Here is a 9,336-nt window from a genome sequence, read left to right as displayed (position 1 = left end):
AACATCAGACGTGTGAGCTTGATGAATGTCTGTAGTTGAACAGTGAAGGTAATCACTTTCTTGAAACACATTTCTGTTTACAGGCAAAATGCCTGTTTTCCGAAACCCGTTCCCTGCTGTGGACATTGTAGCTGAATTAATGAAGGCTTTGCCGAATAAACTTGCGATCTGATGCAGTGTAACCACTTTTCCAGGATGGGTGCGAAGCCGCGATCTTACTTCATCTTCGTAAAATTTACTGAGAGGTTTCATAAATGCCACGTCCAATGGTTGAAGACGGTGTGAGCAGTATGGTGGCAAACACAGCAAGACAACCCCATTTTCGTGGGCCACATCTGTTGTTGTTGTTGTTGTGGTCTTCAGTCCTGAGACTGGTTTGATGCAGCTCTCCATGCTACTCTATCCTGTGCAAGCTTCTTCATCTCCCAGTACCTACTGCAACCTACATCCTTCTGAATCTGCTTAGTGTAATCATCTCTTGGTCTCCCTCTACGATTTTTACCCTCCACGCTGCCCTCCAATACTAAATTGGTGATCCCTTGATGCCTCAGAACATGTCCTACCAACCGATCCCTTCTTCCCAATTCTATTCAATACCTCCTCATTACTTATGTGATCTACCCGTGTAATCTTCGGCATTCTTCTGTAGCACCACATTTCGAAAGTTTCTATTCTCTTCTTGTCCAAACTATTTATCGTCCATGTTTCACTTTCATACACTCCATACAAATACTTTCAGAAATGACTTCCTCACACTTAAATCTATACTCCATGTTAACAAATTTCTCTTCTTCAGAAACGCTTTCCTTACCATTGCCAGTCTACATTTCACATCCTCTCTAATCGATCATCATCAGTTATTTTGCTCCGCAAATAGCGAAACTCCTTTACTACTTTAAGTGTCTCATTTCCTAATCTAATTCCCTCAGCATCACCCGATTTAATTCGCCTACGTTCCACTATCATCGTTTTGCTTTTGTTAATGTTTGTCTTATATCCTCCTTTCAAGACACTGTCCATTCCGTTGAACTGCTCTTCCAAGTCCTTTGCCGTCTCTGACAGAATTTCAATGTCATCGGCGAACCTCAATTTTTTTACTTCTTCTCCATGAATTTTAATATCTACTCCGAGTTTTTCTTTTGTTTCCTTCACTGCTTGCTCAATATACAGATTGAATAACATTGGGGAGAGGCTACAACCCTGTCTCACTCCCTTCCCAACCACTGCTTCCCTTTCATGCCCCTCGACTCTTAGAACTGCCATCTGGTTTCTGTACAAATTCTAAATAGCGTTTCGCTCCCTGTATTTTTCCCCTGCCACCTTCAGAATTTGAAAGAAAGTATTCCAGTCAACATTGTCAAAAGCTTTCTGTAAGTCTACAAATGCTAGAAACATAGGTTTGCGTTTCCTCAATCTTTCATCTAAGATAAGTCTTAAGGTCAGTATTGCCTCACGTGTTCCAACATTTCTACGGAATCCAAACTGATCTTCCTTGAGGTCGGCTTCTACCATTTTTCTCCATTCGTCTGCAAAGAATTCGCATTAGAACCACACGTTTGTCCGGCCTCTCAACAGATACCCCTCCGTTGTGGTTGCACCTACGGTACGGCTATCTGTATCGCTGAGGCACGCAAGCCTCCCCACCAACAGAAGGTCCATGGTTAATGGGGGGTTTCGTGAAATAGGCTAGGAAAAAGCGTTAAGACACGGGATATTTTTAAGCACTCTTTGCCACTTACTTTACTTCGTGGGATATAAACATTGGTGCACTCTGTCGTTCTCTCCTTCGTGTGTGGCTCAATACCGGAGTAAAAATCAGACTTCGAGCGCTATTAATTCTGGAAGTTTCCGATTGTACATTCGTGCGCGGAGAACGTTGCAGGGAGCATTTGGATTGTGGTAGCTTCGAAATTATTATTACTGCGTTGCGCCGTTGCAGCGTCTTCTCGAAGCTCTCCTGAAATGCATATTTGATTGATATTGATCGCGCGGCTAATAATCAGTTGGCAGGAGTGCGCCCGTGCGCTGCGTCACGTAACAGTCAAGACAGAGGGGGAAAAAAAACAAAAGCCACGCTCGGAAGGAAGAGCCAACGGCCGGTGTGCGCAAAGTTGACAAACGCGCAGCGTTGTAAAGCGCAGGCGCGAGGGGACGTCACGGCCTGACGTCACTGCCTGCCGCAGCCAATGGCGCGCCGGCGAGCTGGGTCACGGAACTGCGCGCCGCTTTCAGTCTGTCACGGGACGGCGTGGCGTTCGCGTCGGTTTACCGCTGAGCGTGGCGCGGCAGTGCGTGTGTGTGTGTGTGTATGTGTGCTCTCCGTTTTGCCGACGTCATCTTGCCGGGATGTTGCGTGGCCAAACCGACGCGTGGCTGCTGTAGTACTGCGTGTACGCTGCCGGTGTCGCTCGCGACGTTCGCAGTTCGCTGAGATCGTTTTTGCAGGGTGTGTGCTCTCTCGTTGTTTTTTTTTTTCGAGACGTCAACCAGCGAGTGTCATCCAGTTGCAGTAACGATACCGTATTTGCGAGAAGTGCGTTTGTTGGATTGTTGCAACTCGACGTCCGTCCGTGTGTGTGTGTGTGTAAGAGAATTTGTGTAACGGATTTCCTACGCGTTTACGTTCTGAAACAGTGGCACGAACTTTGTTGACAGGCTGTGGGTGTACCCTTTTGCACCTGTTCGCCCCCGAGTGTAGTCTGATGCGCAGATACTGCGGGTGCTAGCGACATCGGGAAAGTTCGTTAGCCCTCGTGACGTCCGTCAGTGGAGGAGGAGGAGGGCAGATTTCGCCAAGCCGGCGGAAGTGGAGGAGGAAGAAGAAGAGGAGGCGGAGGAAGAGGAGGAGAGGGAGAGAGACAGGAAGGGCGCGGACGGCAGAAGCAAAACAGGGGAAGCGCGATTGTTGCGCCGTTGTTAACGGTCCGCCAGCGGTGCGCGACTCTTGCGGCTCGTTCGTCCTCTTCGCCGGGCTGACTCCGTGCAATCGGCGCAGATGTTCACGAAGTGTGAGTACTACGCTGCCTCCATTCACATTTTGGATTCTTTGTGTGTCTGGCGCCAAAGGCGTCCGCGTGGAGGGTACCTGGGTACAGGCTATTCTTATTCTGTTTTACGGCCTCATTCGACCACCCCAGTCGATCATTTTCTGGTCGTCTTCTTCGGCAGGTTTCCTTTCCCAATTAGCCAGTCTTGACATTCATCCTCATCTTTCCTGTACTTCCTCCTGTGTAACTTTCTTTTTTGGTTGTAACTTTAGTTTTTTAATGTATCAACGACGTGTTTCGCCTTATTTAGGCATTCTCAGGTTATCTACATAGAAAATAGAGAACAAATACATCAATTTAAGAATCGCGATCGCAGACGTGGATAACCTATAAGCATGTATAAACAGATCACCTATTGAACGTATAAACAGATAACCTATTGAAAGAGCAAATACCTTAATTTGGTATTTCTTAAAAGAATCCTTTAGTCAGTATAGCCAAGTTTTATCGTTTGTCTACTTTTAGTATAAATCTTATTTTTACATTTTTCAGTTCCTTTAAATTTTCTGTTTTGTTGTGCAAATCGCCCAGGGGTAATTCTAACTGTTTCATATCCTCTCTTATTTCCTTGATCCATTCTACTTGCATGTTCCAAAGTTTCTCCATAATTTTTCTTGGTAATCTGGTTTCTGGTGTCCTCATAATGTTATAAAAAGAAAAAAATCCATTTTTTCTGTACAGTATCTGTAATGGGCTCCAGTTCGCCCACCACTTTATTTGGCACAATCACCTTTGTGGTTTTTCTTATGTATGCATGTTCTAGATACTCTTCGCTCTAATTATAAGATATTGTCAGTTTTTTTCTGAATGACTTTTAAAATAAGTTTCAATTCCGTGTGTCACCTCTGGCTGAAGCACTATCGTGAAATATGTTACTTTGGTTTTTTGTTGTAAAGTTTTTATTGTATGTAGACCATGTTAATTTTTTAGCTTTTTCTTGACATGAAGGTTTCTCGTCCAAGTTTTGTGTTATAATTTCTCTTTGATTTTTAAATTTTTGCATTGTTTTTAAATTTCTGTTATTCACGGTTATGTGGTCAGTTACTAGTGTTCCTGTTACTGTTATCTCAGTTTTTACGAATGACCTCTAGAGTCCTGTATTTTACGCTATATTTTGTAGGCTTGTTATTTGATTTCTGGCTTCTTAAATCATCTTAGAATCCCAAGCGATTTGAATTTATTTGTTTTTCCTTGGTTCCAGTTCTTGTGTTTTAGGATTTTCCCCGTACCATTCCCTCATCATGTACTCCAGAGCACAGTTGGAATCTAATTACGATAAACAATCTGCCTGTCTTAGTCCTGTTTTAATTGTAAATGACTCAGATATTTCTCCACTGAAGTTTTTATTCATTACGTAATTCTTTCAAATTCCTAGCAGTCTAGTAACCTGCAGATTTAATACTGGCGACCGAGACGAGAAATACTAAAGCTTAAGCAAGCATTACGTGCCACATGTTTATTTCGTTATCTGTCTGTTCACGCGAAATTATTTGATTCGTTGGTGCACCTGCGGTTTCGGCTCTGATATGCAGTCAAGATGGATATCAAGTTTTACTCTACACTTCGTCTGCAGGCCACAAGTGGCCCATCGGGACATCCGACCGCCGTGTCATCCTCATTTGAGGATGCGGATTGGAGGGGCGTGTGGTCTTCTTTGACCGGAAGCATTTACTCTACAGTGCCAAAATAATGCCTTCCATCTTTCTCGTACTCTTCAAATGGCTCTAAGCACTATAGGACTTAACATCTGAGGTCATCAGTCCCGTAGACTTAGTACTACTTAAACCTAGCGAACCTAAGGACATAGAACCACTATGGTCGCCTCGGGCAGGGTGTGTGTGATGTCCTTAGGTTAGTTAGGTTTAATTAGTTCTAAGTCTACGGGACTGATGACCTCAGATGTTAAGTCCCATAGTGCTTAGAGCCATTTGAACCATTTTTATTTTGATCCCCAACACCTGAACATGGCAGCAGTGTACTTACCAGTCACGTATCCCCAATTCTCAGAAGGTTGCTCCCTCCCCTGATGCATGAGGGAATCGCAACAGCAGTTTACTATTGTCTGTGGGAAAAAAAAGCGTGATAGCCCACTTGTTCTCAATTCAGTTTTACACGGGCAAGTTATTGTACTACAGCTGGAAGATCACACCCGTTCTACAATGAAGAGCCAAAGAAATTGGTACACCTGCCAAATATCATGTAGACACTCGCGAGCATACAGAATTGCCACAACACAACGTGGCATGGGCTCGATTAATGTCAGCAGTAGTGCTGGAGGGAAATGACACCATGGATCCTGCAGGGCTGTAAGAGTACGACGGGGTGGAGATCTCTTCTGATCAGCATGCCCCAAAGCATCCCAGATATGTTCAATAATGTTCATGTCTGGGGAGTTTGGTGGCCAGGGGAAGTTTTTACACTCAGAAAAGTGTTCCCAGAGACACACTGAATCAATTTGAGACGTGTTGGGTGTCTGCATCTGCATACATACTCCACAATCCACCATACGGTGCGTGGGGGGGGGGGGGGGGGTACCTCATACCACAACTAGCATCTTCCCTCCTTATTCCACTCTGAGGCAGAACGAGGGAAAAATGACTGCCTATATGCCTCTCTACGAGCCCTAATCTCTCTTATCTTATCTTTGTGGTCTTTCCGCGAAATATAAGTTGGCAGCAGTAAAATTGTACTGCAGTCGGCCTCAAATGCTGGTTCTCTAAATTTCCTCAGTAGCAACTCACGAAAAGAACGCCTCCTTTCCTCCAGAGCCTCCCACCCGAGTTCCTGAAGCATTTGCGTAATACTCGCGTGTTGATCAAACCTACCAGTAACAAATCTAACAGCCCGCCTCTGAATTGCTTCTATATCCTCCCTACCTGATAGGGATCCCAAACGCTCGAGCAGTACTCAAGAGTAGGTCGTATTAGTGTTTTATAAGCGGTCTCCTTTACAGATGAACCACATCTTCCCAAAATTCTACCAATGAACCGAAGACGACTATCCACCTTCCCCACAACCGCCATTACATGCTTGTCCCACTTCATACCGCTCTGCATTGTTACGCCCAAATATTTAATCGACGTGACTGTGTCAAGCGCTTCACTACTAATGGACTAGTCAAACATTACGGGATTCTTTTTCCTATTCATCTGCATTAATTTACATTTATCTGTATTTAGAGTTAGCTGCCATTCTTTACACCTATCACAAATACTGTCCAAGTCATCTTGTATTGTCCTACAGTCACTCAACACCTTCCCGTACACCACAGCATCATCAGAAAACAGCCGTACATTGCTATCCACCCTATCCAAATGGTCATTTATGTAGATAGATTATCCTGCTGGAACTGCCGAAGTCCTTCGGAATGCACAATGGACATGAGTAGATGCAGGTGATCAGACACGATGCTTACGTACGTGTCACCTGTCAGAGTCGTATCTAGACGTGTCAGGGGTCCCTTATCACTCCAACTGCACACGCCCCACACCATTACAGAGCCTCCACCAGTTGAACAGTCCCCTACTAACATGCAGGGTCCACAGCGTGGATTCACGAGGTTATCTCCGTACACGTCTATCCGCTCAATACAATTTGAAACGAGACTCGTCCGAGCAGGCAACATTGTTCCAGTCATCAACTGACCATTGTCAGTGTTGACTGGCCTAGGCGAGGATAAAGCTTTGTGCCATGCAGTCATCAAGGGTACACTAGTATACCATCTCGGTACGCCCATATCGATGATGTTTCTTTGAATGGTTTGCAAGCTGACACTTCTTGATGACCCAGCAATGAAATCTGCAGGAATTTGCGACTGCTGCGCAAACACTTTCTCTACTATGTAAACATTTGGGGTTACACGCGTCTGGTATGAAACATTCCCCTGGGGGGGGGGTGGGGGGGGGGTGGGGAGGTGCGCACTGCTTCAGAATCCCACAGTAACCCTGGGTTCGGTGTGGAGCGGCGGTGGTGTGGGTGGACTGCTGTGGCCTGTTGTGGGGTTGTGAACCATTGAGGGCTATGGTGGGAAGAAGCCTCTTCGTCGTTACTAGGTACCCGTTTCAATACACACACACACATACACTCGTGTATGGGGACGACGTCATGAAACTGTGGACCCTGCATGTCAGCATGGGACTGTTGAAGCTGGTGAGGGCCCTCTAATGGTGTGGGGCGTTTGCAGTTGGAGCGGTATGGGACTCATGATACGTCTAGATACGACTCTGACAGGCTCTGTAATGGTGTGGGGCGTGTGGAGTTGGAGTGATATGGGACCCCTGACACGTCTAGATACGACTCTGACAGGTGACACGTACGTAAGCATCCCATCTGATCACCTGCATCCATTCATGTCCATTGTGCATTCCGACAGACTTGCGTAATTCCAACAGGACAACGCGACACCCCACACGTCCAGAATTGCTACATGGTGCCTCCGGGAACAATCGTCTGAGATTAAAAACTTCCATTGATCATTAAACTCCCCAGACATGAACATCTTGGATGCCTTGCGATGTGCTGTTCAGAAGAAATCTCCACCCCCTCGTCCTCTTACGTATTTATGGGCAGCCCTGTAGGATTCATGGTGTCAGTTCCCTCCAGCTCCAGACACTAGTCGAGTCCAAGCCACGTCGTGCTGCGGCACTTCTGCGCGCCCGCGGAGGTCCTTCACGATATTAGGCGGGTGTACCAGTTCCTTCGACTCTTCGTTGTATGACTCACGTAGTGCGGTGTGAACGTCATTAGGGGACCTGCGTCCTGTAATACGGACGTTTTAAGAGGGGCTGCTGCAACCTGATCACATAGGAGAAGACGAGGGATTGGAAAATGTTGTGATAACTCTCGGCTGACGCAGTTGCGTATCTGTCCTTGCTCGACCCTAGCAGCTGTCGCCCAGAAGAGAGATAAGCTACTGTGCTGAAGGCGTCGTCCGCCAGCGTTAGAAGATCACATCGGAAGCGATATATGGAGGCAGCAATACCGATAATATGTATATGGATCGCGTTCGTTGTTTTTACTTGCCGCGGATTTCGGACTTACTCGTGCTTGTCATGGTTAAAAAAGAATGGTTCTAAGCACTGGGGGACTTCACATCTGAGGTCATCAGTCCCCTAGACTTAAAACTATTTAAACCTAACTAAGCTAAGGACATCACACACATCCATGCCCGAGGCAGGATTCGAACCTGCGACCGTAGCAGCCGCGTGGTTCCAAACTGCAACCGCTCGGCCACAGCGGCCAGCTATCGGATTTGTCCGCAACGCTATATGTCAACTTTCCAGTTTTCTCATTTATGCCAACGCTGACGACCTAGCAGCTGTAGTGCGAAAATTGCGTGGTGAAGCTAAACGACGCAGCTTCTATTAGTAGCGCCGAGCGCCGATGACGTCAGCATATCCCCTCACACGTCGCCGCCCACCGCGAAAACCAATCTTGTCCTTTAGATGATGGTCATCTTTCGCAGCAGCTGTTTCTAAAGAATGCCGATGTGGAGAAATACCTCACAAGTGTTTTTTTCATATTTTTACGTAACTGGGGTGCTATTTCTTCATATCGGAACTCTTGTTACTCAATTCACACCGCCAACAACAACCTGCTTCTCCCCCCCCCCTCCCCCCCCCCCCGCCACCCCACACACACACCAGTGCAATCGGACTCCTTTTTTGTGCAACCTGTACTTGCTTGACCCAGTCAAAGAGAAAAAAATCGACGTGATGAAAGCTCAAAAAAAGTTGAGGTGAAAGTAAAACGATGTAGTACAACAATTTCAAGAGAAGAAATATTTACCGAAAATTGCGAAAAAAATATAATATACGAGGATCGTTTAATAATTAAAGAGACAGATTGGTCTGGGGAGAAAATTGTTAATAGAGCAAGTTTGGTACTTTTATGGCTTTAAGTTGGCATCACTGGCATGAGCGTTGATCAGCCGATGTATCAATATTGTTTCGTTTATAAATTCAAAAATACATTTCAAGATGGCGGGTCCGCTTGATACGTCCACGTTAGTTGGACATCGTTCTGTTGTTCGTTTTTTACTTGCTGAAGGCGAGAAACCAGTGAATATATACTGTAGAATGTCGTAAGTTTATGGTGAAGGTTGAATGAATCGCTCAAATTTTTACAATTGGGCAGAGCAGTTCAAAAATGGTTGCGACTCAGTGACTGACGAACACCGGTCTGGCCTACCAGTTGCAGTTTCAACTCCCTCACTTTAACGTCAATTGATAACATTATGCGTGCAGACCGCCGTGTGCCTGTGGAAATAATTGTCGATAAGGTTCAAGTC

General features: G+C 45.7%; 1 protein-coding gene across 1 annotated transcript in view; it reads left to right on the top strand.

The window, feature by feature from the left end:
* The first annotated feature begins 2,231 nt into the window (after positions 1-2,231).
* LOC126295216 (growth factor receptor-bound protein 14-like) overlaps positions 2,232-9,336 on the top strand; it is an 857,388-nt gene continuing 850,283 nt past the window's right edge. The window contains exon 1 of the mRNA XM_049987559.1: positions 2,232-3,008. The gene's annotated coding sequence lies outside the window, so the exon portion shown is untranslated. The remainder of the gene's footprint in view (positions 3,009-9,336) is intronic.

Source organism: Schistocerca gregaria, chromosome 11, assembly GCF_023897955.1.
Source record: "Schistocerca gregaria isolate iqSchGreg1 chromosome 11, iqSchGreg1.2, whole genome shotgun sequence".
Taxonomy (NCBI): domain Eukaryota; kingdom Metazoa; phylum Arthropoda; class Insecta; order Orthoptera; family Acrididae; genus Schistocerca; species Schistocerca gregaria.
This window is presented reverse-complemented; position numbering and strand designations above follow the sequence as displayed.